General features: G+C 43.5%; 1 pseudogene; it reads left to right on the top strand.

Annotated features, from left to right (window-relative positions):
* The first annotated feature begins 1,536 nt into the window (after nucleotides 1-1,536).
* The window catches only part of LOC147661237 (phospholipase A2 inhibitor NAI-like), a 50,132-nt pseudogene continuing 37,890 nt past the window's right edge, over nucleotides 1,537-13,778 (top strand).

Here is a 13,778-nt window from a genome sequence, read left to right as displayed (position 1 = left end):
TTTGGCTTCAGCTCAGAATAGCATGGTACAAGCGCTGCATTTCCACGCAGTAACATTGATTTCACATGCATATTTACCACTGCGCCAGTACCATGCATCTTGTATTCAATCCCTAAAAAGTAACAAGTATATGGCCCACATATGTCTCAGATGTATCTCAAGAGAAATGGGCAGAACAGCTGTAGGATGTTGGGCTGTTCTGTGGAAACAAATTACTAATGCAAATAATACCAGTTGCACATTAGAAAGGAAATTATATGGGACAGGAGGCTATCAGCCAATGTACACGAAGAAAGGGAAGAGAGGAGATGGCTTGGCATGCACTGAAGTTCCTCAGCTGCAAAGGAATCTTTCTGAGTATTGTTGAAGAGAGAAGCAATCATGAACTGTGATGAAGCTAGTGTGTCTCCAGGTGTAGCCCCTATTGTGAGAGAAAGGAGACATACGGGTAGAGGAGGATTTTACGGTATCATTAACAGAGAAGAGGTTCCCAGGATGACCTGGAGGACTAGGAGAAGGCTCCACGAGGAAAAGAAGGAAACAAGATGGAAAAGAAATTGCACAACCACAATGTACCCAGATTGACCAGGAGTGCATAGACAAGCAGGTTTAAGAGTGAAACACCACTACTGAGGGGAGCTATGGAATGGCCATGATGAAGGATGTAACAAATATTAAAGCAACCGAAACGTTAAAAGCGAGGTATTCTCAGGTGAGAATGAATTGAACTTTGATTTAGGACTGATGTATGTGCTGGACCAAACTCCTCTTATAACAACAGTCTACTCGCCACATGAGCAATTACGATGGTGCATTCACAGTGTAGTTTCATCCTACTGCAAAAGAACAAATAAACAATGCAGTAGTACTCAGATAGGACAGGAGCGACATCAGCAAAGAGGGCACAGATGCAGGTCAATCACCAAGCATATTGAAAAAGCACAAACAAGACTTTCATTACTTCTAACAAAATTGATCATATAACGAAAACCTATATTGTCAGCCAAACATGTCTAAAGAGGGTCATCAGATAGCAACTTTAGATGTAAAAACTGTAATTGGTGACATTCTAAAAAAAAAAAAAGAAGAAAAACACAAAACTATCTCCCTAACAAATACTTTTAATGAAACACATTTTGTTCCTGCTTAGTAATCAGAAAGAAACGCTCTCCAGGTATTTTAGCACTCTGCATCTCGGGCGGAAAATATATCAGGGCATTAATGAGGTAACTTACAACAACAATTAAAGGTCACAATGCTGCTAGAAGCCCTAATCTGAGAAGCGCTTTTAGGATGTATTTACTCAAGATGTGTGCATTACATCAGCTCACAAACTCTGTTTTGCAGAAGGGCTGTCTCAGGAGCACACCAATCACAGTGAGGGTCATCAGTTTTTTTACCCTGTTGCCGGCTCAGGTAGCCCCTGACCCGCCCCTTTCTGCAGTATAAAAAGCCCTGTCCTTAGCAGTGGATGTGTAGAAGACAAGCTCAGCTGCTCCATCTAACACTCTGCCACCCAACCTACTCCAGTGCACCATGAGGACTCTCCTCACAGCCGCGATCCTGCTCTGCGCACTCATTGCTGGAGGTAAGAGGACTCTCTCATTCATTCATTCATGTCCCCCACAGTCATCCAGGAGCTCCACAGGGAGAATGTAAGTATTCAGTGATGTCTGAGAAGCTCTTGAGACAGCCAGAGAGGTAGGTTTTCCCTCTCACCCCTTTAGGAACCTTTAAACCTGTACCTCTCATTCATACCCCTCTTCAAGGTAATGGTGAGTCCTGCCTTTGGCATCCAAAAGGCTCTTTTAAAAAATAAAGCCCCATGCTTTATATTATGTGAGAGGAGAGACTTTACTGTTGATATGTGCTATGGCTGAGCTCCCACAGAGTCAAACTAGTCTAGCTCCCAGAAGTGAACTGGCTTCAGTGAAGAGTCTCAGCTTACTCTTGTTATTTTGAATTTATCAAGCCCCCTAGGATCATACACGTTGGCCATGCATGGCTTGATAAATCACATTTCAAGGGTTGAAAAAGCAACACAACCCTTGATAAATATGTGCCCTGAATCTTAATGCCAGGATACCGTCACTGGAGACCCCCAGCACTGCATTGACTTGCATGTCCCTTGCTTGTCCACCAGGGAGGGTCCTTCCTGGATGGCACCTCAGACTGATCTGAGTCTGGGTCAGTGGTGTCTAGTAAACATTAAGTTTTGTGGGGGTGTTCCCCCTTCATGTGTGCGCCTCAGATTTTGAATATCATGCAGGTGTTGTAGTTTGTCTTGTTGGTGATTTGTGGTTGGTGGGAGCTCGGTTCACCTGTTAAAAGTTAATTGTCAACAAATCTCAGTGTAGGATCCATTAGGACTCTCTGTCTTATGCTAGGTGACCGGTCTTGTATATTGTCCAATTCCCATGGGTAGCATTTGTGGACTGCTGACCAGTTGTTCACCCATCACCCTCTTTTCTCTTCCTTCAGACACAATATTTCACCCCCTGCCTCTTTGCTATCTCTTCCATGCTGCCCAACCCTATTCTCACCTGTGAGGCTGGGTTGGTAGAATCAATATTTAAAGTGCAAACATCTGCACGGCTTGAAATCTTTTCAGACTTCTCTTCCCCATACATATTTGGAGAGGCCTAACCTGCCAGAATCTATCTGGGGAAATAGTGGGGGTGCAGTAATTATCGCACAACTCGTAATTCAAGAAAGAAATGTACAACCCTGTTTGTAATTAGTGCCACAGGCAGCGCGCTATTTATGACTCCTTAAATATTTCAAGGCTCCAGGGGTCTAATCTACAGCACCTTCAAAAATCTGTTTCTAACAATGGGCAAACACATGTATAATTTAATGCAATATGCATCAAACTCCCTATATCCGGGTATTTCTCATTCATTTTCCACCTGTCATATTTCGGCAGGTTTGCGGTGCTGAATTACAGTGAAGTGTGTGGGCTTTGAAAGTCAGGGCCAGCTCTGGGACAGTGTGACTGGTGGTACGGTACGAGGTGCTAATTTCAGGTGGAGGCACCCTGGGCAACATTTACTAATTATTGGCATAGAGCAGCGCCGCAAGCCCCCTATGTCTAAAGGAAAGAGCAGGAATGCACTGCATCAATGAGAAATGGTCCATTTGTGTTCACTTTTACTCCGCGGGTGCAGAAATGGCTGTTGAGCAACAACGCAGGCACCCTTGCAGAAGAGTGCATGGGTGTCTGTACTGGAATCAGGTTGATTTTGTGCAGAAAGGGACACCTTCCTTCACAAAGACAACTGTCGTCCCACCCCTGGGGAGGCCTAGGCTTTTAATGCAGTCCCAGGTTTACAGCATGTTATAAACCTGGGAATATGTCAAAAGCCATGGGTGCTAATTGGAAACACCCCTGAAAACTTCCATGGCATGACTCCCTATCGCTGTGTGAGGTAACACAGCAACTTACGCTGCGTTCCCTCATACAATATCTACGAGGCCATGAAAAGCCACGCAGAGTGGTTTTCGTGGCTTCGTAGATATGGCTCTGCAGTGTGCGCTAACGTAGCGTCATTAAAAGTGGCGTTCCGGTGGCACTCAGGGCTTGTAAAAAGCCCCTGTGTCTTTCAATATCCTAATGTTGGGAAAAGGGTTCATTTGAGTAGACATCATTTCTTTTTATAATAGGGAACCCCCAACCATGATGTGGATTTTTAAAATCTGAGTTTGGGCTTCTCCAGACCAAGCACTCTTAAACTATACTGTCTGCCTTGTAGTCCTCTGAATGATGTAAAATTTCCTATGAACTAAGTTAAACACAATGGATTCATTGTCTGTGTGTAGTGTGTGTGTGTGATGTATAGTGCTCTGAAACCCTTCACTGGTATGAACGGCGCTATAATACTAACACAATTAATCTGAGAGGGATTATGGAGACTTGAGGGGCTCTGTTAAAGGGTGGTAGTGAGTGAATCTGTGGCAGAGGTGGTTACTGGGGGGCGTCAACAAACATTGGCGCACTGGAGCCCACTGGCGCTAAAGCCAGCCCTGTTGAAAGTCTGGGACTCTTAACTTCACTACACCTGTTGTACTTGTGTACCCATTGGGAGCAGGGCTTTCAGCTATGATCCCAAACCCATCAGTCGCCTTAGTGACAGGGAATGAGGCATGGTCCAAGGAGGTGTCCACTGATGCCTGCTTACACCTCTTTTCTTTATCTGTGATTCATTGTTGAATTGTTATAGTTTAAAAAATGTAAGAGTTTCTACTTTGGAACAAAATAGTTTGTAAACGCCCTTTTTAAAGATACGTTTTATGTTAGAATAAATAAAAACATAATGTACAGAAATGTAGAAAAATCTTGCAAAATGATGTTAATGATATACATAATTTACATCTGTCTAGCATCGGCAGATGTAACATCATTAAAATATTATGTTCCCCAACATTTTTATATCCTTTACGTGCAATCCAGCTTGAAATTACCACCAATTGTCTAAAAAATATTGAAGATTTATTTTCCTGGTTTATCTGGGCATATGCTAAGACTAGAAGGGCATATAAGTATCTTTTTTTACCTAGGGAGAGGGGAGGACTGGCTCTACCAAGTATAAGACTCTATTATTGGGCCACTTCACTTCTATATAAATTAGTTCTAATGCAAAAGAACCCAAAAGTTAGCACGTTTGAAGAAGTACTGAGCCCTTTCTAATAATAAGAATCCACATTTGTAAAGCGCAAACAATCACCCGTAAGGGTCTCTTGGCGCTGGGGGCCATCGGAAAGATTAAGCAAGCTATTGCCCAGAGTCACATGCTGGGCTAATCTGCGGTTGGGGATCGAACCGTGATCCCCAGATTCCAGCGTCAGTTGACCTGGCCGCGGCGCCACACCTCCATCCTTGAATTTATAATGGGGGTGGAAGCGTGGGGCTGGGCTTGGCGATTATTAAATGACAGCCACTGTAGGAAAGTTAGTTTTAAAACTGTACAAGGGTGGCTTAGATTCTGGAAGTCAGTTTGAAAACTAATCGGTATGGGTCGGCTCAATTACTATACACCACTCTGCAATAATCCCAATTTGCCAGACATTTTTAAGGGACCTATCATTCAAAGATGGTGCGACGCAGGGCTGACCAAGCTCGGAGCTTTTTTCTCTCCAATAGGTCTGGCCTCTTTCGATAATCCCAACAAATGGTTTGAGCTGGATCGGAGGGATTTTGACAAATACCTCCAAATTAGAGATTTTTTATATAAGAAAGGTGGGGGGGGGCAATCGGATTTGCTAATAATGATATTATTGATAAATTGAGAAGGTATGGAGACCTATCTATACAAGTAGTTTTTAATTTTTTAACTCACGAATGAAAGATGATATGGGTGAGTCGAAACTGGAGTCTCAGAAAACCTATTTTTTCGCTCAGTCGAATTAGCACCAAATATTTTACTCCCGACCCGACTCCAGGCTCAATACTAAAAAACATACTTCTCGCTTACATACACCCCTAAAAGAATTGCCAAATGGACGACTAAGAGAGGAACCTTTGTCCCCAGTGTGACTTATTTCTTGCAGATCTGATTCGCATCGTTGCCTCCCGCGATGCCCTTAGTAAACTCAAAGGAGAGCTTACCAACTTTTCTAAGGAGTCGATTGCGTCCTCTCTCCAACCTTGATAGGACTTGGGGTAGCCCAGAACACTCAGGGGAAGCTTGGAGAAGAACTGGTGTTCATCGGCTTGGCAATCCTCCATTTATGTCTCGCATACCCCAGGTTCCCACAATGTCTCTTTCTTTTATTAGCAAACTATATTCTGGAAAAAGCCAAGAAGGGGACTATGCTCCCGAACAAAGGGCCGTAACATCTGGGCACCATTGACCAGATTGATTGAGAAAAATGTGCCAATTATTAAGTGGAAAATAAGGAAGAACCCAAACTAAGGATAACAGATCAAGGCCAACTTAATCGGGGTGGGTAGGGTGGGGGTTGGGAGGTGGGTTTTTGTGAGGGAGGGATCAACCAAAAAGGGTTACAAGTGGCGGAGAAGTAATGCATAATTGTGATTTTCCTTGTGCTTTTTCTTTTCGGCTTCCCTCTGACTATGAATCTTAATTGTTCTGTATATTATCATTTATATTTCATTCTTAAAAAAAAAAAGAAATCTAGAAAATAAGGACTATTTTTCATTTTAGTGAATTGCCTACTTTGTGAGAAGTGTTTCTCTGTGGGCACTGCCACCTGTTCCGGTATTTACAGTCTTTGCCCCGCTGATGTCACTCACTGCGTTCAAGGTCTCGAGAACTCTACAATAGGTAAGTGTCAAGAGCCAGAGAGTGGGTTTGTGAAATGTAGAGCACCCTTAATGCTGTGCACAGCTCTGCCGCAACCTCCTGTGTGATCTTCATTATGCTCTGCTACTTATCTGTGTCATGCCTAATGTGATTGGTTGATATGCACTTTGTGGTTGAAATCTTTCCTTTACAGCCCACAGTTCTCGCATTTCCTCAGGGAGAGGTATTTACTGCACATGTTAAATACCTCCGATGCCAAGTTTTCAACAAGAAAAGGAGGCATACCATCAGTAGTCCTCAACAAGCCACCATCTCTGTGATGACTGCCATTCCTAATGGGTCTTGAATTGTGACCTACCTCATTAATAAAATGAAATGGTAAAGACCGCTGCACTCCTTTGTAACAGTAGTATAGAACAGTATAAGTCAGTTTTCAAATCTTATAGGTACTGCAGGTGTTCACCTCCTGGATCCCGAGGTGCTGGAAATAGTGAAATTAAGAAAATCTTACAGCGTGTAAGAATAACCTGTAGTACTCTTGGGCATGGACAATGCCAAATGTTAATGCACAGATGTAATCCAAATAAAAGGATGATTTTACTCCAGGATGTTTGCAATATTTTTCAACTGTTTATTCATTAATCATCATATTGACTTCATATGATTGGATAATCACGACATATTTTTCAAAAGTCAATTCTGTATAAACAACTGAATCAGGTCCACATGATTTAGAATCCCCAATGCATTTCGCACAGCAGTGCGCTTCCTCAGGGGGTCTGTGAAATAAAAGGAAATGGAACCCTATGTAATCACAATATATGTAAGGAGCACGGAAATACATGATAATATCAAAAGTGACTTACACATTTTTTTGAGAATATTTGTGTACCTTCCAATACCCAAGATAAAGATACCCTTATGGGTTTACGTCCTCCTAGTAATTTTAAGGCCCCCACCAGCCACAAGGTTCTGGATGTATTCGAAAAAGCAGTACAACAAGACTTACACTCACTGTTTGACACTCAAAAGAGCTATCGGAGTAACCTCACGATCCCTGAAAGACAAGTTATTCAACAACTGGCTAACAATCAGACATTGACCATATGTAAAGCTGACAAGGGTGGCGCCATTGTTGTTATGGATTCCACGTTCTACTCACAAAGCCTCAGAGAACATTTAGACAATACAGATCTATACATGTTGTTGAACTCTGATCCTACCCTTGCTTTCAAAGAGACACTACTTAAGATTGTCAACAAAGCTGTATCTTCCAACACCATTACTGACAGAGACAAAAGATACCTCATTAAGGAGTATCCACAGGGACCATACATCTACCTAGCACCTAAAATTCACAAGAATTTGAGACAACCGCCTTTCAGACCGATTGTTAGTACCACCAATTCTATACATGCTCCCACCGGAGCTTACATTGACAAACACCTACAAGCAAGTGTCAAAAGTATGTCAACATACATTCAGGACACCACGGATTGCTTCCACAGAAGAAGCATTCAGAACCAACAGTTCTAAAATAGTGGAAAAATTCCACCATCGTGGATACCCCAAAAACACTACAGCCAGCGCTGAAAACAGGGTTAATCTCAAGATTCGACAAGATTTACTTAAACCCAAACCAAAGGTTCAACAACAAGATACCCGACCTGTGTTCACATCAAAATATTCTACTCATTCTCGTCAAATCAAAGAGGTTATTCGCAAACACTGGCCACTCCTACAATCAGAAATTGATTTCAACCAAATTTTTGATCAACTTCCCATTTTTGCATACAAACGCACCAAAACTATACAACAATTGATCAAACAACCGTCAATCACCAGTGACATTATCTTCAAAGGAACTATTCCATGCCATAACTGTAGTCACTGTAACAGTATAATTCCCGGATCTACTATGACTCACCCTACTCAAGGTACCATCATCAACCTTCGTGTGAATGCGACATGTGATACGAACAATGTGATATACATGATTAAATGCCCTTGTGGCCTCCCATATGTGGGCAAAACTGAACGTAAAATCAAAACCAGGTTAAATGAACATCGGAGCAACATCCGCACCAGAAACCTTAAATCCAGTATCGCTGCACACTATATCCAACATTCACACAATCCCAGCCAAATAAGATTTTTAATCTTGGAAACGATTGACAAACTACCACATAAGGACAACAATAAACATTTGCTACAGCGTGAGTTGTATTGGATATATTGCCTTCGGGCGGTTCAACCGAAAGGACTCAATGAACGTCTGGAATTTAGTTGCCATTTATGATTGATTGATGTGTTGTCTGACATACTATAATCCGCATTGAATGTACGGATTGGACTCTCTATAATGCTGTGATATAGTTGCCATTAATCACACATTTTTTCACATATGCTTGTATGCTTAGTTACATCACTGTATGTTGCCATCATGTTTCAAAATTTACCATTCGCTTTCTTACTGGTAGCCTCATACCCATTGATATCCACACATATTGGGTCTTACTTTAGCCATTTTCGTATCTTTCTTTTTTATTATTCTGATACACATCTATCCCTTCTATCATTTCTACATTCACTTATCTCCGTGTTTCTTGGAGAACTGTCCTTCATTTATGTTTATCCACGTTCGGCGCTGGCACGCCCGACTTTCATGTTTACTTCACCTTATCCCTTTAACAATCACACGCGCATGCGTGGCGTCTTCCGGGTTCCTGTCATTCTCGGAGCCGGGCTTTGGCCTACACACGGTCCTCTACCGTTTGACCCCTTACACACTTTTCAAACGCGGTAAGACTATTTCTCTAAAGTCGCAGCGGTGATTCTATCTTTCAGGCACTACGCTGGGATTTTCCGGTTTTCTCAATACTCGTGCGTTCTTTTTTCTAATTTATTTTATCACCATTCTGATTCACATTAGATATTTCTATGGCACTCTCGATCACTTTCATGATCCAAATTTTGGCACCCTCTAAGGCTAGTCCTTTTCACCTTATGTATACTTTGGTTGCCCTTTTCACTCACTTTGGCTTTTTTAACCTATACATTTCACCCTACGTGCACATGGGTAAACTTTACGTCAATTTTTGTGGCACACTATGTGTAAGTCACTTTTGATATTATCATGTATTTCCGTGCTCCTCACATATATTGTGATTACATAGGGTTCCATTTCCTTTTATTTCACAGACCCCCTGAGGAAGCGCACTGCTGTGCGAAATGCATTGGGGATTCTAAATCATGTGGACCTGATTCAGTTGTTTATACAGAATTGATTTTGGAAAAATATGTCGTGATTATCCAATCATATGAAGTCAATATGATGATTAATGAATAAACAGTTGAAAAATATTGCAAACAACCTGGAGTAAAATCATCCTTTTATTTGGATTACATCTGTGCATTAACATTTGGCATTGTCCATGCCCAAGAGTACTACAGGTTATTCTTACACGCTGTAAGATTTTCTTCATTTCACTACCTCATTAATATTCATGCAAAAGGCCTCTTTGTGACCCATTAGGTATCGCTAAATATAAAGTACATGGTTCATACATTAGGAAACGCGATTACCCACTAAACATTTGGAAAAAAAAACACCATTTGGAAAATATCGTTCTTAATGTTCCTACATCTGGCCCTTAAGAGTCTTTCCTTGCTGCAGTTCCACTTCTCCACCATTAGGACGCACACTGCTTTGTCCATGCATCTCATCCCTTCCTTGCAGCTGCAGCTCTGCTGCTCCACCACCAGGACACATGCAGCTCTGTCCATGCATCTCATCCCTTCCCTGTACCAGCAGCTCTGCTGCTCCTCCACTGGGACACACGCAGCTCTGCCAATACATCCCATCCCTGCCTTGCAGCTGCAGCTCTGCTGCTCCGTCACTGGGACACCTGCAGCTCTGTCAACACATCTCATCCCTGCCTTGCAGCTGCAGCTCTGCTGCTCCTTCACCGGGACACACGCAGCTCTGCCAATACATCCCATCCCTGCCTTGCAGCTGCAGCTCTGCTGCTCCTTCACCGGGACACACGCAGCTCTGTCCATGCATCTCATCCCTTCCCTGTAACAGCAGCTCTGCTGCTCCTCCACCGTGACACACGCAGCTCTGCCAATGCATCTCCCCCCTGCCTTGCAGCTGCAGCTCTGCTGCTCTATCACTGGGACACACGCAGCTCTGTCCATGCATCTCATCCCTGCCTTGCAGCTGCAGCTCTGCTGCTCCGTCACTGGGACACCTGCAGCTCTGTCAACACATCTCATCCCTGCCTTGCAGCTGCAGCTCTGCTGCTCCTTCACCGGGACACACGCAGCTCTGCCAATACATCCCATCCCTGCCTTGCAGCTGCAGCTCTGCTGCTCCTTCACCGGGACACACGCAGCTCTGTCCATGCATCTCATCCCTTCCCTGTAACAGCAGCTCTGCTGCTCCTCCACCGTGACACACGCAGCTCTGCCAATGCATCTCCCCCCTGCCTTGCAGCTGCAGCTCTGCTGCTCTATCACTGGGACACACGCAGCTCTGTCCATGCATCTCATCCCTGCCTTGCAGCTGCAGCTCTGCTGCTCCATCACTGGGACACACGCAGCTCTGTCCATGCATCTCATCCCTTCCCTGTACCAGCAGCTCTGCTGCTCCACCACCAGGACACACACAGCTCTGTTCAGGCATCTCATCCCTGTCTTGCAGCTGCAGCTCTGCTGCTCCATCACTGGGACACACACAGCTCTGCTGATGTATATTACTGCAGTGCCCCAACTGGAACACACTGTCCTTGTGCCCAATGACACCAGAATCCTAACTTGCACTGTCCCTATTATTCCAAGGATGGAAAACATGCAGGTCCCCTCTTCCAGAGCATCTGACCCCTTTGCTGCCTGGAAGTGGGGCATATGAACACACTGAGCTGTTGGTGCACATATTGGGCACTATTTCAATAAAGACTCAGAGGTTCTGTATGCTAGCCCCCTTATTAACAAAGGATTGGGCAGATAAGGTTGTTGGGTGCACAGTGGTCATGAGGCCTCAAGATGGGACTTGTCATGAACTGTTGCTGCAGTGGAACCTAAATCCATTTCAAAGAGTCAGTTTAAAGCATTGCAATATAATGTTTATGAGGGTCGTTTGATTCATTTTGAAATTGAAATTTGTCCAAATGAATTCCTGTCCGGCTGGACAATGGACATAAATACTATTCCAGTTTATGTCTATTCTTACCCAGATCACCCAAACTACTAGGGTACACTGTTTTTTGTAATAAGCTAAACGCCCAAGGTCCCTAGTGTACTACCTTTGGGTTTCCTTGTTTCCTATAAACAAGATCCCATGTATAGCGAGGTCAAGTCTCTTAGCAATGTTTATAAGCAGGAACAATGCTGCTTTGGTGCTTCTGCTGGCAGAGCTTCTACTGTGGACTGTCCTAGGGCCGCACAAAAGCAGCATAATCAGTCTGAGCTTTGGAAAGTGTAGAGAGTGAGGAGCTCCTGCACATCTCAAGGCCTGATTGACAAATCCTGGTCTAGGAGGCTGTAGACTCTGTGTTGTCAGAGCCTAGACACAAGTGCCTGAGAGAGGCAGAGGATGAACCTGAGAAAGTTCAATGGGGAAAATATGTCCAGGGGTCACAGTTCATGACCATATCAGAGACTCCCTTGCTTTTGAGCATAAACGCCTGCAAAAAGAGGGACTGAGTTCCCAATATTGTTTTTAAATGCAGATGAGTTTCCCCCCCATCCTATTATCAAGGGCATATTAAAGAAAGAATGGGAAGATCCAGATTCATCAACCATTCCCCATGTTCTCAACAAGAGATGCCTCTTCCCAGAATTTGATTTGAAATTTCCTCATACTCCTAAGTTTAATACCATCCTACCTTCTGTGACATCTACCTCAAACCTTGCATCTGAAGAGGCAATACTTTACAGATGTAGCAGATAACAAAGTTGAATCCTTCATTAAGAGGACAGCTGATGTGTCTCAATTGTGATTTGAGAAAATGCATGTGCTGCTTATGCCACGCTAGTCCTTCTGAAGTATTTCCAACTCTTGTGATTGTAGTCAAAATGTTGGAAAATATGGAATTGTGTCTAAATTCCTTTCAGATGTCTCTTTTGATAGTCTCTGGGCTTCAAAAGGTTCAGCAGGAACTGCGTTTTCAAGGATATCCACTCCTGTAGTTTCATTTCCTCATTTATCTGGTGTCTCTCTGTTGCCTTATCTTGGTGACTAGTTGTTGCCTGCTTCCTCTTTCATTAAGGCTCGGGAGGATGTCCAACTGTTTTTGATGGTCCTTCAAGTACAAGACTTATTGGTGAATTCCCACAAGAACAAGCTTCAACCTTCACAAGAGAACAACTTAATCAGCACCTACTTCAATACCCAACGTGTTTGTGCTTTTTTACCTCCATTGAGGATTGTTGTTCCTCAGGACTTACTCAAGAACCTCCTTGCTCAGCCGATGTTTTCAGCAAGAACATGGCTCAGAGTGCACAAAGTGTAAGGACTGATGGCGGCACCAATGGCAGTGGTTCTTTGGGCATGTTTCCTCCTCAAACTGGTGATGAATCATGTCCATAATTGTTGATTCCCTAACACATGCAATTGAAAGATGTTGAAATATGTCACTCTTCAAATTTGCAGACCCTACAAAGGGGGCTAGTGTGGGTCTATTTGAAAAAGGGTGTATGTTGGGTCCTGATTGTAGCATTCTTTGTAGGATCCTGGTATCAGAATGGAATCCAATGTGGTTGCAAGATATGGTAGTAAAAGGAGAAGGCAGTTGCTTGCCGGTAACACATAAATAAAAATACAAAATTATGATGGACAGAATTCTGAAATTGTCAAACACTCACCCACAGTCACCGATCTGGGTTATATCCATTGTTTGTTTTGCTCCCCATCCCACTGCAGTTTGGACCCAGGCGTGTGCAATTCAGTCTCGACTCTGCTCCCCATGAGTACAGTGCAGCCAGAACAGCCAGGCCAGGTTCATCTAGACCGGAAACAAGCATCCTGGGACTGGTATCTAGGGTGTCACCCTTCATCAGCGAGGCTAATTTAAATCCAGTGGCTTAGTGAAGACGGATTCCGTGTCTGGACATACCCTTCCCACCCAGGGTGAATGTAGAAACACAAGAATATAATAGATGGAATTTTGAACATTGTCAAACATTCACCTCCAGGCACAGATCGGGGTTAAACCCAACCATATGCAAATCATTCTTGACACTGCTTCCCCTGGGAATTGCACAGACCAAACTGCCAGGCCAGGTCTTCCCTGAAACTAAAACAAGCTTCCTGGAACTGATTTTGGGGTACCACCCCTCATCTGCCAGGAAAGCTTGAATCCAATGAACATGAGACCACGGTTGGCAGATCTTTCCCACTTAGGGCATCTATAGCATCACAAAAAATCCAGCCCTGCCAGTAGTATCTAGAATATCAGGAATTACAAAAATTGTCTGTCCTGTGATCTTTCCACACTTTTCAGTTGTGACAAG

This window comes from Lissotriton vulgaris, unplaced genomic scaffold (assembly GCF_964263255.1).
Source record: "Lissotriton vulgaris unplaced genomic scaffold, aLisVul1.2 SCAFFOLD_3702, whole genome shotgun sequence".
Classification (NCBI taxonomy): Eukaryota; Metazoa; Chordata; class Amphibia; order Caudata; family Salamandridae; genus Lissotriton; species Lissotriton vulgaris.
This window is presented reverse-complemented; position numbering and strand designations above follow the sequence as displayed.